This window comes from Lepus europaeus, chromosome 10, assembly GCF_033115175.1.
Source record: "Lepus europaeus isolate LE1 chromosome 10, mLepTim1.pri, whole genome shotgun sequence".
Taxonomy (NCBI): domain Eukaryota; kingdom Metazoa; phylum Chordata; class Mammalia; order Lagomorpha; family Leporidae; genus Lepus; species Lepus europaeus.
In genome coordinates, this window is record NC_084836.1 from 77182635 (window position 1) to 77199817 (window position 17183).

Genomic DNA, 17183 nt, shown 5'->3' on the forward strand with positions numbered 1-17183 from the left:
GGTGCAGTGTGTTAAGTTGCCACTTTTGATGCTGGCTTCCCATATAGGAGAGCAGGTTCAAGTCCCAGCTATTCCACTTCCCAATTCAGCTCCCTGCTAATGCACCTGGGAAAGCAGTGGACGATGGCTCAAGTATCTGGGCCCTTGACCCCCATGTGGAGACCCAGATGGAACTCTGAGCTCTTGGTATGGGGAGTGAAACAGCAGATGGAAGGTCTCTCTCTCTCTCTCTCTCCCTTCCTCTCTGTCACTCTGCCTTTCAAATAAATACCTTTCAAATAAATATATGTGTTTTTTCTTGTTAATGTAAGTTTCATATTTACACTTATTCATTCCAATAATTTTGGGTTTCCACGCTGTGATATATGATGGACATACAGAAGACTGGACCAAACTCATGTGGGCAGTTTAATGACTGGTTGGAAAGTAATATGTGTGTTGCTTACATCAGTGATAGTATACTGATGATGCTGATTTTTCAACTTTGTAATTGTGCAGAAGCAATATGCACTCAGTAGGAACTGTATTTCAGATTTTGAATTTCAGCCTTTTCTTGGGCTAGCAAAATGCAGTTCAATACTTAGAATGCAGGGCTGTAGCAGCAAGTGCAGCTCGCCAGCAGCCACACAGTCACAGGAGGGAGCAGTTGATGTTCTGCTGTGTGCTATGGTGCTGAGCCAGCATGTGTGTAGGGGAGATGGGTTACATGTATTTGTTATTTACAGTATTTTCTTTTTTTAAAAGACCAATTTCAGGCCAGCGCCACGGCTCACTTGGCTAATCCTCAGCCTGTGGTGCCAGCACCCCGGGTTCTAGTCCCAGCTGGGGTGCCGGTTCTGTCCTGGTTGCTCCTCTTCCAGTCCAGCTCTCTGCTGTGGCCCAGGAGTACAGTGGAGAATGGCCCAAGTGCTTGGGCCCTGCACCACATGGGAGACCAGGAGGAAGCAGCTGGCTCCTGGCTTTGGATCGGCACAGTGTGCAGGCCGTGGAGACCATTTAGGGGGTGAACCAAAGGAAGGAAGACCTTTCTCTCTGTCTCTCTCTCTCTCACTAACTCTGCCTGTCAAAAAAAAAAAAAGACCAATTTCATACTTCAGAGACACACAAAGCATAGGCTACAGAAAGTAAAACTAGACAAATAGGACTGTATCAAACTCAGAAGCTTCTACCAGCAAAGGAAATGATCAATCGAGGGAAGGGACAAACCAACAGAATGGGAAAAATAATATTTGCAAGCTACCTACCTGACAAAGGATTAATATCTGGAATATATCAGCAGCTCAATGACACAAACACCAACCAATCCGGTTAAGAAATGGGCGAAGGATGTCAACTGACATCTCTCAAAAGAAGGAGTACAAATGGCCTAGAAATACATGGAAGATACTCAACATCACCAGCCATCAGGGAAATGCACATCAAATTACAATGAGATATCACCTCACCCCTGCCAGAGTGGCTATTATCCAAAAGACAGAGAGTAACAAATGCTGGGGAGGATGTGCAGAAAGGGGAACTCATACACTGTTGGTTGGAATATCAATTAGTGCAGCCAGAGTGGAAAAAAAAAAAAACTGGAGATTTCCTAAAAATCTAGAAATAGACTTGCCATGTAATCTGGCAACCTCACTTCTGTACTCAAAGGATGTGAACACGTTGTATCAGAGAGATACCTGCATCACCAGGTTCATCGTCACACTGTTCACAATAGTAATATGGACTTAACCAAGGTGTCTATCATCAGATGAATAAAGAAAATGTAAGACACACAGACACACACATGTCCTCCAACACACATACACACAATACAATACTGTTCAGCTATAAACAAGAATGGAATTCTACCATTTGCATCAAAATGGTTGCAATTGGAAGACACCATGTTGAGTGAAATAAGGTAGACACAGATAAATACTGCCTCACAGAGAGTGGTCAGGCTCAGTCTTTGATTTCTCTTTAGAGAACCAACTGAGGGGTCCACAAGAACTAGCCCCAGATCCCTTGCAAGGGCATGGCCCTAACCAATGACCCAACCAAGTTTCACTAGGCCCCACTTCTTAAAGGCTCCTCTCAGTGTCACCACACTGGAGACCACACTTACAACTCAGGAACCCTCAGGAAATACACACAAATGATAGCCAAGCCACAGAAATGCTGTATTTTTTAGATGCATAAATGCATTTTAAGAAATTCATATCATATCATGTTGACCTACATGTGAAGACACAAGTAAAATTACAAACTTTATATTGTGGAAATGGGGAACAGCATATAATGACCCCCCATTGTATGATTTCATTCATGCGAAGTCCCAAAACTGTAAAAAGGGATCTGTATCGGTTAGCTGTCTTCCGTATGTCAGAAAAATAAGGAAAGGTCGATTTTACGTAGGTTTGTCAAAGTTGGCATGGAGGGAATGCACAGCAAGCAGGAGACAGCCACTGCTGTGGCTTGGATGTGGCTGAGCGAGTGCCCATGGGTCCATCTGCTGAATTTCATCCCCGTTGTGAGGCGTTCAGAAGGTTGTAGAGTGATCTACTTGTGGTGTTGAGAGGCAGGGCCTTCCAAGGTGATTAGGGCCAGACCAGGTCACCAGGTGGAGCATCAGGACTGAATCCTGGTGGCCTTATGAGAACACAGCAAGCTGGGTGGTCGCAAACACATCTCCTGTCTCTCACCATGCGGTGTCCTTGGTGGCTTCAAGACACCACCCCAGTTATGAGCCCTTGACATTGTGCCAGCACTGTGGGCCCACATAAACCTCTTGTCTTTATAATTTACCCAATCTGTGGTATTGTGTTATGAACAGCAGAAAATGGCCTGCACCAGAGCAGGTTTAGTGGGTGAGGCTGCTGTCTGCAATGCCAGCATCCCCTATCCAGCCTCTCATCCAGCTCCCTGCTGGTGGCTTGGGAAAAGTAGTGAATGACAGCCTAAGTGTTTGGGCCCCTGCACCCTTGAGGGACACCCAGAGGAAGCTCCTGGCTCCTGACTTGAGCCTGGCCCAGTCCTGAGCATTGTGGCCATCTGGGGAGTGTTTGGTACACTCCCCTGGTGTGCCTTTCACAGCTGGATGAACAGTCTGAGACATATTCACTGACTGGTGGATTCTGGCCAATGATAGTGTGTTTTCAGTTCTGGCTGGAGGTCTGTACGCAGAGACAGGTCTACCCATTCATGTGGCTGAGCTGATCCAATGCCCACCAGGGGCCCAGAGCATCCCATAGGTGATGCAATCTGACTGTGCTGCTTCTCCACGGCAAGACCAGCCTGCTTAGTGCAGTAGAGTAAGTGATGTCATAGGAATCCTGGGAGGAAAGCAGAATTCCTAAAGACTGCATTTTTTTTTTTCATGAGTCTTAGAGCTAGGCTGTTCCTAAGATAAAACAAGGAAAATGCATTGCTCTTTCTGTCAGGTAAAAGAAACAGGCTTCTGCTGTTATATCTATATTGGAAAACGTGAAAAGAAAGAGCTGTAAAGTCGATGCCAAAGACCATGCTACTTTGTTCCAATAAAGAGATAACATTTGGGGCAAATAAAATATACCAGTCAGACACCTGTTCCCTGGGCAGAGATTTTCCTAATGAATAATAGAAGCTCCAGGCTTCTGTGCCATACAAGTAGAATGTATGTCTTACAGGCATAAAGTCTACTTAACATCCAAAGTGCACACTTCTCATGGTCCCAAAGCCTCCTCCATCCTCACTTCTCAGGGCGTTCCTGGCATCAGAGCCGAGGGCTGTGCAAGGGGCTAGTGCTCACCCCCAGAGCATCTGTCCTGCACCCTTGAGGGCCTGGCAGGCCACTGCCTTCCTGCTTTAGGGCCCTGGCAACATAGGCCAAAGGACCAGGCCACCTGTCCTGCTGACTTACTAACAAGGATGTATATGTAGCAACAGGCCCAGGGCCTTCCCAACCCAGAGGTTTACAGTTCGTCTGTCCACTTCTCCTGGGATAACAATTGTCCTGCTGTCTACGCAGCCTCCCTGGTGCCTGCTTATTCACACATCCCCACTGTAGAGGATGACCATGTGCTGGTGGGCTGCTGGACTGGGAAATGTGCAGCATTAAGAAAGCTGGGATTGGGACCTGATGTCTTCAGCAGCCTGGGTTTCATCCCAAGCTCTTGCTCTTTGAGTTGTTTAGAGAAAGAAAAGAGCCTGGACTTGGTCATTGGATCAGCTGTTCCTAAGCTGACTGCTGATTTTGAGTGGTTTCCAGGGGAACAGTTAGCAGCAACCCCTGCGATGGCCCACAGGAGTTTTTAAAGCTACACCAAGATACGCACTTGGCATTACCATTGAAGAGACTGCGTGGGGGCACCCATATCCTGTAGCAGAATGCCTGAGTTGACTTCTGGCTCCACTCCAGATCCCAGCATTCTGCTTTGGAGTTTCCTGGGAGGCAGCAGGTGATGTCTCAAATACCTGGATCCCTGCCGAGTTTCCAAGCTGTCAGCTCTGACCTGGGCCCATCTGCAGCTGTTGCAGGCATTTGGAGAGTTAACCAGCAGAGGGGAGATCTCTCTGTCTGTTTCTCTCCTTCTATGTCTCTCTCTCTTTTTTTTTTTAAGGGAAAGGGTTTATTGGGGAAAACCAGCAGACCAGAGGGAAGGGGCAAAGAAGGGAAAAAGGGAGGAGAGAATAAGAGAGAGGGAGAGAGAGAGAGAGGAGAGGAGCTAGCGAGGAGAGAAGAGAGGGAGCAGAGAGAAGAGGAGAGCAGATGAGAGGAGCCAAGAGTCTATGTTTCTCTTTCAAGTAAATAAAAAATAAATAAGTAAAACTCAAAGTCACACCAGAGTTGAACAGTGTGGCCTGTAACCTGGCAACATCAGCACACCCCTGGGGCCCTGTTGGAAATCAGATTCCCGGGCCCAAACCGGCTCCCAGAATCTCTGAGGCAGGTCGAACATATCTGAAAGTGAGATCTCTGGGTAGTTCTCAAGCAGATTGGGGCTTGGAGAGTGCTGACTTATCTGATGTGATTTAAACTAACGTCCATCAAGTCCCATGGCATGGGGTCATATGTGGCGTGGGGTCTGTGATCAAAATAGTGCCATGGAGAGAACCACCCCAAGCTGAGAGTCTTGAACTAAGGAGCAGTAAGAGCTCTTGAACCTGTGGGTCAGTGACATTGACCAGGCTGGCCGGGGCAGTTCTGGTGTCAGGGAGTGATTTGCATAGGTAGCGGTCAGCTGACCTTCAGATGGCTGCCCTGGGCTGATGACTCTGGGCCCCCTGCCTCATCCTCCACCAGGTGGACTTCAGGCTCTCTTGGGGGAAGGCGGCGGGTCTCCTCCTCCTCCTACAGCTGGGCCATGGGTTCTCATGGGGAAGGTGGAGAAGCACCAGAACCTATGGAATTCACCAAAGCTACAAAGTCCCATGACTGAGCACAGAGACAAGATTTGCACAATGTGGGGTGGGGACAATGATCTACCTCCAGATATTACAGTAGCTCACATGTACACATGGGAAAATGGAGGGTCAAAGCCATTGAGCAGTTTGTGCACGACTGCATGGCCAGGGAATGGCATAGGCCAGGACGTCACCTGAGTTGCCTGACCTTATTAAAACCCCATTATGAGTTGAAGACGGCTGTCAATGTGAGAAACCTTTCCCAGGGCCTACTTCCTTCCTTTCTCCCTCCAAGCAGTGGAAATCAGGGGTGTAGCTCAGTGGAACCACGCTCTAGGCTCTTGAGGACGTCAAAAGAAAGATCTTATTGGGACATGGGAGGTTCCAAGTGTCCAAATCCTTTTTTCCCTTGGGTTTCCTCCTTTATGGACTGTCCCCAGGAATTCTCTGGTGATCGCCTTAGGTAGAGATGTTTGCCCCAGAAGGTTTGGCTATCTGGTGGGGGTCCAGGCTCGAGGCGGTGCCTTGGTACTGCATCTTCTTGGGGGAGGAGCACTGAGTTTTAAGGTGGCAGGACAAGCCAATCAAGTGGTTCATGAAGCTTCCCCGATAAGATTCTCAATCCCATCCACAAAGGTGGAATCCTCATGGCCTCATCTAAAGGCCTCACCTCCTGATACTGTCACATAGGCAACACATAAGTTTTGGAGGAGACACATTCAAACTGCTGTAGAACCACCCAAAGCTAGTTGGAAGAGTTGCTATAGAACCCCCAAAAAGGCAGTGGATCTTACTGTGCAGAGTTTAGGAAGAGCCAGGCATGATGACTTAATATGTGGGTTGCTGGCTGGTCCACAGTGTGTGGGGCCTTCCTCTGGTGGGTCGGTGGTAGGGGGCCAGCATGTTTGTTTGCTTTGCAATGGCCAAAGGTAGATTCCAGTCTGTCTGGGTCAAGGGTGTTGTCTGTGAGTTCTTGCAAGAGCTCTGAGAACAGAGGGCAGTGCTGAGACTGTGCCTGTCAATCACAGGGACCCCTGTGCTGCTCCCTCTTAAAGACTTGAGCTTTGCAGAGGAAACCCAAGCTAAAAGCTGCCAGCTGAGGAAGAACTATGTGGACCCTGATACAGCTACATCAAAGGCTGCTGGGGGTGGGGGCGTGGCCACAGAACTATAGCAGGTAGGGGCACCCCAGCAACTGGAGCCCCCTATTTCTCACATGTGTCTATGCTGAGACCCAGCATTTTTCAACGACAGTTCAGCTTTTCTCATCCCAATGCTAATGCCCGGAGGGCTGCTGCTCTTGGCTGTTTTGCTCTGGTAAGTTATGAGCCTGTGTATTTGTCTTTTTCCAGTTTCCCTTCTGTAATTGAATCTTAGTGTCAGTCTTGCCTTGCTTTGTGACATAAGATCTCTTCTAGAAAAGATTTCCTGTTCGCTGGAGACAAATGTGCATCTGCCTCTCTTGGGTGGGCTGTTCTGAACCTATCTGTTAGGTCTGATGTGGCTGTGACGCAGCTCAAGTCTCCTCGTTCCTGCTTATCTTCTGTCTACTTCTGATATGGAGGACGATGCAGGAGGGTTTGGCAGAGATGGATGAGCTGGAATTTCTGCTCTGGTTCTTCACTGTGGCTTCATCTCCTTACTGGTCAGTTTAATATGCCCATTTTCCCATGAGACCCCTGTGTCTCACCTGGGGCCAGAAAAGAGCAGACTCCATGATGACCATTTGGCCAGTACAGAGGCACCATAAAGTTCCCAGAAGGCCTCACACATAAAAACCCCACCTGGACCCCAGCCCATTCATATATTCAGTTAAAACACTGTCCCATAAAAGAGGCTGATAACATGGGAGGGGCTTCTTTTGCTGTTGACCATGTGTGGGATTCCTTCTTTGGGCTCCCCATGCTCACTCTCCTCATAGGTGGCTCCCTGGCCCGTGCGTGATATAGATGTCCTTCCATGTGGGGTGGCCCACACTCACATGTCAACGAGTGTTCACTGTCTCTTCCTTTTAAGTAAACCCTGCTCTCAACTATTCCACTGCATTATGTCTCTGCTTTGAACTCTTATCTCTGGAGAGGCAAGAACCTGCAATCAAGACTAAGGCACAGAGGCCTGTAACAGTTCTACCCACCACTGCAAAGGATATTGAAGTCTCCTGCTGTTATGGAAATACAGATCTCAATTTTGATTCTGAGTTTTGTCCCCCACAGAGATAAGAATTCAGAGCAGAGGCATAGACAGTGCCCAGGTGAGAGTGAGACTTCCTTGAAGGTGAGAGAGAGGACTACATCCACATGGAGAGGGGCCCTTCATGAGTGGGCCAGGGGGTGACCCATGGGGAGAGAGCATGGGGGGAGGCCAGAGAAGAACCAACAATGGCCAGAAGCCAGAGACAAGGGGGAGCTCCCACAAGCAACAGTCCCCTTTCTGGGGTGGTGAATATAAAAGCAGTGTGCAGTATGGGTGGTTCGATGTGTGTGAGGCTTTCTGGGGGCTTTGCAGAGCCTCCAGGTGGAGCTTAACTTCCGTGTGGTCATAACGGTGCCTTCTCTTTCTGGGTGCATCATGGGAAAGTGGGCATACCTAGTTCATGGATACAGGGTGGGCTTACAGTGCAGGGCTATGTGGCAATTATGAGAAAGTCTTCCATCTGAACTACTCCTACCTGATCTTCCTGCCTATTTTCCCACATCACTACTATCATCATGGGACTGGCTTTTCTTCTTCAGTTCTGCCAATGCTGGCTTTGTTAGGAGCTCTTATGTTGGGTGTGCACGTGTTTATAATGGTTATTGCTCCTCAGTGAATTACCCTTCTATACACAGACAATGTCCTTCTTTGTCTCTTATAATGGTTTTTTAACTTAATGTATATTTTGTTTGGTGCTAAGTAACCACACTCACTCTCTTTTGGTTACCATTTGCCTCTGTCTTCCAGGAAAGTTTCTAGTACTTACTTTTCTTACTTGAAAAAGTCATGTTTTCTTGTTTTTTTATATGCCTTGTGATCCTTTATTGTTATATTGTTATATCTGGAAATTTCAAAAAAGTTATTTCTCCAGGTATTTGCAGGCTGTAGGCTGACTCTGTGATGTGAAAGATCTTCACTCCCTAGCAGGCCATGTCCTGAGCCTTGGAGTCAACCTAAGGAGCAGCTTCATGTCTTTTCTGAGCACAGATTTTGCCTGTACTGTGGTTTTCACCGTTTCTGACTACCCATTGCTCTTTTCAGTGTCTTAATTCCTGGAAGAGTCTCAGTCTGGCTCCTTCTTGTGGCCTTAGATGATCTATTGTGCTGCTTCCACTTGGAATCTCTTGCCTCAGGTATTTGCAGTCTCTACAGCGCCCCTGCAGCTTTTAAGAGTAGTTCTTGCTGATTTCCATGGTTTTTTTTTTTCCATCCTGCAATCAGAATTCAGCTGCTTCCCCCATTCTGTGCTCTGAATGGAGTGAAACAGAGACTAATCTTTCAATGGGCTCATAGTTTAGACCACTGCAAATAAAGTCTTCTCTGCTCTGCAGATTTAGAAGGGAGGGTTGGGACCTTGGCTGCCACCTCCTCCAGACCAAGGCCACAGAATGCCAAGGGCAGGAGGCAAGATGAATAAAAATGCCACAACATATTCCCTATGACTTGATCTGGCTTTTTCTTAAATGGGTGTTTACTTGGTTCCTGTAACCTTTTACTGGTTTCCAGGCTCCTATAAAGCTATTGAATGCTTCCATAGTTACTTTATACAATATTTCCAAGAGGAATCAGGTCTTGGTTCTTCCTAGTCTGCTATGCATAGGAGGGAGATAGATAACTTCACCCCTTCCTCACCTGTCAATCATTTCCCATGATGCAGCTGTGTCTCATTCAGGACCAGGAAGCAGGAGATGCCATAAGGGTCACATGAAGGTGCCATGAACCACTCTCCACTCCCAAGAAAGCCTCACACACATTAAACTCCACCCAGGTTCCACCCCATTTGCATATTCAATTAGGGGGCCATCCCCTATCTCTTAAAGTGGACTATTACTGATGAGAGTAGCCTTTTTGCTTTTGGATTCTGACCCTTGCTTTTGGAGCATCCTCTCATCTCCTCCCACACTCTCTCCTCATTGGCACCTCTTGGGCCCACTCATGACAGGGTCTCTCATGCAGGGTGGTCATATTCATTCTCACTTTTCACTACATGCTGCTCTCATGATTACACATGGTATCTAAGCCTCTGCTTTTTATTCTCATCTCTGTGGGGACAAGAACTTGCAAGACAATGTGAGATCCTTAGCTCCATAACTGCTTTTTGCCACTGCCACTCTATCTTCACGGTTTCAAAATGTGAAGGGGGCTTCTCAAGACCACACAGCGAGAGAAAAGGAGAACCAAGGCTGGGCTGGGGACACTGGACTTCTGACAGGGCTATGCTCTGGCCATGGGGTCGTGCGGGAATCATTTCAGTTAATAATTAGGTTTTAGCCTGGGATTCCAGAAGTCAGACCATTTTGGCATGCACTAAGGTAGCTAGCTGAGATGCAGGACACAAACCACAAGGGCCCCACCCCATGTCATTCTATTCTGTCTGTCTGTCAGAACACCTCCTTTCCCAAGATGCTCTATTTTCATCTGGGACCTAGTTAAGGGTTGCCATGTTAAGCTCTAGGGGGAATTTTTATGGAGGTAGCATAAATTTCCCCAGGTGATTGCATCACTTCATTAAGAGAGGTGCTGGCAGGTGCTCGCTTTCTCCTGTCAGAGACAAGATTGAGAGCAGATGTACAGGGTGTCCCCTTTCTCCCTGGCCCACACTATGCCCACATTTGTGTGTGTGTGTGCACTTCCTTACCTTCTCAATAGACTTTTTCACTCTGTGCACCCTATATGTGCCTGTGATTAGAATGCTTTTGGAGTAAAAGCCAAGGATTTGGATTAAAATCAGACCTCACTCCTCCCACATCAGTGTGTCCCCCTCCCATCCTCTGGGTTTGGCCTCGCCAAGTTTTTCAGAGCTTGCGGATTGAATGCGTGGGGGCCCAAATGCAGCTCTGGAAGTGGGATGGTCAGTGGTGGAGACTTCCTGAAGCACTGGGCTGGTTTATGCTTCTGTCTTCTGATGTGCGAGGACCAAGCCTTCTTATAAGTACCACACACTAACCAATTGCACCACTGAAGCCACAGCGAGGACCAAGAATTCATTCCCTATCCAGATGAAGCAACAGGAAGGCACCCACTGAGAAACAAAGGGGCCCTCATCTCCCACCAGACCTCCCACCCTTGATCTTGGATGTCCAAACCTCCAGGACCATAAGAAAAACAAGTTTATGATCCTTATACATTGCCCAGGCTACGGCATTCTTGTTACAGCAGCACAAAGCAGGTTTAGACAAAATGGCTGAGCTTTCATTTCCCGATGGAGAGCAACCCTGCGGCTGTGACAGTGGGGAGAGGAGGGAGGAGCATCCCACACTGGCAGTAGTTCTGCAGAAACATGGCTGATCCCTAATTCTCAGTGCAGTGGGAACTGTGCAGACAGGCCACACAGAACCTGCCTGAGGAAAGCAGAGAAAGGAATTGATCTGTGTCTGATCTCATAAGGCAAAATTTCTACTCCTGGGTGATTCTCACACCCTGATAGGGTCAGCAGCCATTCCCACAGCTGTTGAGGAAGCCATCAGCCAGCCCCGTGGAGTAGGGAACTCACATGTGTTCTGGAATGGAGGATAAACACAGAACTCCCAGAGTCTGCTGAGACTGTACAAAGGTACAGTGGTTCACGCCAGCGTGGACACCACAGAGGCCATGCCAGAACCCTGCTCCCACGCCCAGGGCTGCGTGTGTGGTGCTGGGAGAGGGAACAGCAACCTGGACTCGTCATTAAGCACGGAGGTGATGGACTGAGTGAGCGTAGGGGAGCAAATTTGCCCAGCTCTGTACCGCTCTTCCTTGGCTGGGCTGCCTCCCCATGCTTCTCTGCCTGTTCCTAGGCATACTGTGGCATTCGTTAACCTGCCATGTGTCTCAATCACCCACTTAGGCAATGAGCTTTCTGGGGTGTCATAGCTCATGCGCAGGCTGCCAGTCAACCCTCAAAGTCTGAGGTCCATTCTTTAACCCTTCCCTTCAACCTGTCCATTTTGTCCCTTGCTTGGAGGAAGAGACCTAGGGTCTAACATTTATTGAGTGCTTTTTTTTTTCCTTTATGCCAGGAATTGCTGTGGGTGTTTCTACAACTTGGTTTTCAATTTTTATTACAACCCATGGCAGAAGATATTTCTAGCTATATGATACAGTGGACCAGTGAGGCATCCAGAGTTAAGTGTCTGATCTGAGACCACTCTGTTGCCTTGTGCTGCCTCAGTGGTTCAGAGGAGGCACTTGGGGAGGAAGGTTCTTGCCCTAGGGACAGCTGGGAGCTGTTTGGGAAGAACTGCAGGAAGCAAAGAGTCTCATTCCGCCGACAGGTCATCCAGTGCCTCTCCATGACGGGCAGGGGTTGTCTGGGAAATCTGACTGGCTGTGGTCACCTTGCCCTGTCCACAAATAGAAACAGAACAGAACTGCGTGTTGTTCGGGAGAATGGTGGCAGTGACTCATCCCCACAGGGGCCGTTGCTCATGGTGTGAGCTTGGAACATCACTGCCTTGGGTGACCACAGGCTAGCAGCTTCCCCGGGGAGCTATTGTTTTCTCCTCTTTCCCCAGAGGGTGGAAGGACTCAGTTGAAGGCAGTTCAAGGGCACATGGACAGCAGGTGCAACCGCACGAGTCACCAGAATCAGAGAGCCCATCTGCCCTTGTGCAGTCATGCAGTTCCTGGGCAGAAAGACAGAGGAAAGTGTTAGTCAAGGGCCACTTGGAAGCCCAAGGCAGGAAGCTATTCAAGCTAGCTCCACTATCAGGTGTCCTTACTGCCGCAGAAATGGAGCAGATCTCAGAACTCAGTGGCTCAAAATAGCATAGGCCACCTATCTATGCATGCACTGGTCTGCCGTCCAGGCTAGTCACCCCGGGGCCATTAGACAAACTGTGCAGCCATTCAGTTATGTGGGACAACCAGACCGACCTGGCTCTGGTCCTGGTCATCTTTCACCCTCCAAGCAAGCTGGTTCTTTTTGTCCCCGTGGTGGAGCAGGGCTGCCTGGTCTTTCAGCAGCAGCTTTTCCTTCCCCCTTCTGCTATTTCTGAGAGACCCTGTGGGCTCACCATTCTTTGTGTTCCCTTGATGTCTGCCATGTCCTCATCACTCTTGCCCATCTCGCTCAACAGGGTCCACCATTTCTATTCCACATCTCTGGGTTGCCCCCAGGGTCAGGTCTAGTTCTCAGTGGACATGAGCACACCAGCTCCATGAGTCTTGTGCCTCAGTTTCCCTCTACCCCCCAGTTCTTGCTCTCCCTCTCCAGGTGAGTGAATAAGAATTCTCCAGAGAAACAGAACCAATGGGATAGGCATACAGAGGAAAGAGGAGGGGCAGTGGTTCACGCAATTATGGAGACAGAGAACTGTGATCCACAAGACCCTGGGGAAGCATTGGTGTAGGTTTGGGTCTGAGCTTGAGGGCTTAGGACCTAGGAGAAATGCTGGTTCCCCTTCCAGTGTCAGTCTCAAGTCTTGAGAGTCAGGAAACCACAGCGTGACTCAAGTGGTCAGGCAGGAAGAGGGAATTCTACTTCCCTTTGCCTTTTCACTCTAATTACTGCCTCCAGGACCCACCTGACTGACAACAGCAATTAGCTTTGCTCTGTCCACTGATCCAGTTGTTAACTCAATCCAGAAACATGCTCATGGGTACACCTAGAATAATTTTCTACCAAACATCTGGGCACCCCATGGCCCAGTCAAGTCAGGTGGATACACAAGAGTCCCCAGCACACCAGGTGTCCTATACAAAAGGGAATCGTATGTCATCAGCCCAGCAGTTCTGCAGGGGCTGGGATGCATGGAGATTCGGAAGATGAGTGGGCATCAGGAGCTCATCCCAGATCTGCAGACACTGCCACGTGCATCCAAGGTTTGTAATTTCCTTCATGCAACCTGGAGTGGGTAGCAGATGGCCCCCATACCCACATACTCTTCTCAGACCATGGAAGATAATATCCCCAAGGTGTACGGTGGTGCTCCACCCTAAAAATTCAGTTCCCAGAGAAATTCAGATTGCTCCACTTTAAATTTTAGCTTTCTAGGTGATAAATGGATTATTTATTTTATTATTTTTGCCTCCATCATTTATTCATCAGCAACTGCAAAACCAGGTTGGCCTTGGGGAGAGGAAAAGGCAAGGCTGCTGGACAAATTCCCACATAGGAAAAGCACTGCATGCTCTCTCTGTGGATGGGGCAGGTGAACCATGTCCTGGCCTCCTTGTCAGGTGCGCAGGATAGGTTTAGGCAAGTGACACTTTTGATCCAAGCCCCAGGGAGAATGCTCACCTTCCTATCATAAAATACCATTGGGTCCAGATCCTCCTTTCATGCCTGGCCACCTGACAGCTAACACAATCCCATTCACAGATCTGCCCGATGTGCACAAGGAGGTCTGAGATGAGGCCCAAAGGACCTGTAGCCCCAAAAGACTCCAGTGGAAGCCAGAACCAAGTGTTGATGAAGTGCACTCACTCAACTGGGCACTGGGGAGAGTGAAGAGCAAGAGTCACCTGGGGAATGCTCAGGGAGAAGGCAACATTCCAGATCTTACTTCTTAGAATGTGGTCTGCAGGCTGCAGCATTGCAACACGTGGGGGCCATAACCACAAGGTAGATTCTCAGCTCCCGGGGCAGATCTGTGGGTCAGAAACTAACTTAGGGGTGGGCCCAGGATTCTGTGTTTCACTGCGTGGCTAATGCTTTTGTAGGCTTGAGTTTGGGGGGTACCAGGCATGTAGAAACCTTACAGATGGGGGGGCGGTGCTGTGGCTCTCTCTCTCTGCCTCTCTTTCTCTGTGTAACTCTGACTTTCAAATAAAATAAATAATTCTTAAAAAAAAAAAAAGAAAACTTACTGATGGGGCCAGCACTTTGACGTAGTGGGTAAAGCTGCTGCCTGCAGTGCCAGCATCCCATATGGGTGCGGGTTCAAGTCCTGGCTGCTCCACTTCCGATCCAGCTCTCTGCTATGGCCTGGGAAAGCAGTAGCAGATGGCCCAAGTCCTTGGGCACCTGCACCTGCATGGGAGACCTGGAAGAAGCTCCTGGCTCCTGGTTTTGGATTGTCGTAGCCCCAGCCATTGCGGCCATCTGGGGAGTGAACCAGTGAATGGAAGACCTCTCTCTCTCTCTCTTTCTCTCTCTGCCTCTCCTTCTCTCTCTGTGTAACTCTGACTTTCAAACAAATAAATAAATCTTTAAAAAAAAAAAAGAAACCTTACAGAAAGTAAACAGGCAGGCCAATGAGCAAATGAGGTCATTTCAGATAGTGATTACATGTGAGCTAAATACTGTGGGGTGATGTGAGGGAACAGTGGGAGAAGGTACCATGGTGCACGGGGTGGCCAGGGAAGCAGTTCACTGCGCTGGTGCCACCCCACAGCCATGGGGACATGGAGCAAGGATGAACCAGGCCAAAGTCGGGAGAGTCTATGTTTTAGGCATAAGGCCAGGAGAATGCAAACGTCAGACTCAGCGTGGCATGGTAGGAGTGCACTTGGACATCAGTGGGAATGAGCTGTGTGAGAAGTGAGCTAAGGGTTGGCTTGGGACAAGGTGACCCGGAGCCTCTTAAAGGAGACAGAGTGGGTAGGCTGAATTTTGAGGGACAGGAGTGCCCCTTGGAGGGTTTTGAATGGAAAGCTGATGTCCCCTGATTTACATTTGAAAAGAGGACTCCTCTCCCAAGGTTGTGGGTGCATGGATTTTTCTCTGCTTTCATTCCTGAAACTGCTCAAATGCACCAAATCCACTTTGTGCTGGGTCCTCTCTGGCCCCAGGTTCACATGCCCGGGCCACCATCTCTCTGAGCCTATGCACAGATTCTTGGCAGGTTGAGCTCAAGCCACCCCTGAGTGTATGCTCACATACCCCTGAGTGTATGAGCTTTGTCTCCTGCAATAACTGTCTTCCTCCCAACACCCCTCCCCCTAAGCTGGAAACACTTCAGCTTTCCTTGAGGAAGGGGAGGCCCACGCCAGGACCTTCACAGCCTGGCCCATCCTTCATCCACCCTGCAGGCACCCCAGCCTCCACCACACTGCACCATTTCCTGCTCTCCTTCCTCCAAATTCTGATACAGAATCAGCTCAGGTGGTGAGCACACTCCCATCACCTGCCCCAAACCTCTTGGATGGAAAGAGTCCCAGATCTGGGGACCCACTAACTCTGTCCCAGGGATGCACTTGGTCCCCATGGGGGTGAATGTTGCCACATTGCTGGTCACGGAGGCCCTTGGACAAGTGGAGAGAGGACCCCAGCTCGGAGCTTCAGAGGAGCAGGTGTTGTAATGTGAGCGAAGGAGAAGGGGGCAGGGAAGCTGCCCCCACCAAACCCCACCTCACTCTCTTCCATCTGCCACAATTCTGCTCCTGCTTCAAGACCTGGCACTGGAGCTTCCTGGGTGCTGAGTGTGTGTGTGCTCCAAGGCCGTGCATCTCCACCCACAGACTGTGAGCTCCCCAGGTCAGTCCCATTGTGGCACCTGCCACGTGGCCTGGAGCACCACAGCCCCTACCAGCGCCTGAAGGAACCCTGGCTGGCTAAGGTTGCAACCATTAAAGCTCTAACAGGAGGATCAATTGCCAAGTGAACTTTGGCCTGACCCCAAATCTCTCTCTCTCTCTCTCTCTCATTACTCTGCCATGTTTGTCTTTTTTCACTCTGAAACTTCTGGGAAATGGTTTGGATTTCTTTCTTTACTATTTTCACTGGAAATTTGATCTCTGGTCATTGAACTCTAAAGACACCCCATCAGGAGGCCAAAGGCATCTTCTAACCTTGAACTCTGATGCTGCACCCTTGGCCAGCAGAGCTGGGCTCCCATGGACTCAGAACAGCATTTTCCCTAGAACCTGGAGGCTGATCCTTCCCCTCTTAACCAGATTCTTGAGCTCATAGCCATCAGCAGGCTTCCTAAATCCTGTAAAATCAACTCTGCTTGGAGTGAGTGCCATGGTGCCATAGGCTAAGCCTCTGCCTGCAGTGCCAGCATCCCATATGGGCACCAGTTCAAGTCCTGGGTGCTCCACTTCCAACCCAGCTCTGTGCTGATGACCTGGGAAAGCAGAGGAAGATGGCCCAAGTCCTTGGGCCCCTGCAACCATGTGGGAGATCCAGAAGAAGCTCCTAACTCCTGGCTTCAGATCAGCCCAGCTCTGTCTGTTGCAGCCATTTGGGAAGTGAACCACCCTTTGATGATCTGATGGCCTTGTCTTGATTATGATTTATCATCATCAAAGCAGAGCCTGGCAGAAAGTTCAAGGCTGCTGGAGACTGTGAGTCCATACAGATGGACAGGAAAAAACGACAAAGGCTCTGAGTGTTTTCACACCGGCCAAGCCTGGAGGTGCAGGGTGAGTGTGTGACATTAGGACAGGGCAGGGGTTTCATGTTCCAGCACCGGGGGCAGGAAGCTTAATGGTTACTCGGCAGAGAGCCCAGCGACTGCCCAGCGCCAGGAATATTTAGGCTGTTTCTAGATTTCCCATCTTCTTTAGCTGCTCCACGTCCCTGTGTAGCCCTTGGCCCCAGTCTTTGGTTCCTTCACGATGGGCTCCAGGCTCCATCCTGCATCCCACAGATGATCAACTCAGCCAGCTTCCTGGGAAAAGCAGAGGACAGCAGTGAGCACAGCCTTTACATCCACGGCGGCTGTGCCCCATGTCTTTGTTCTGTTTTCAGAGTGGGTCACCATTCT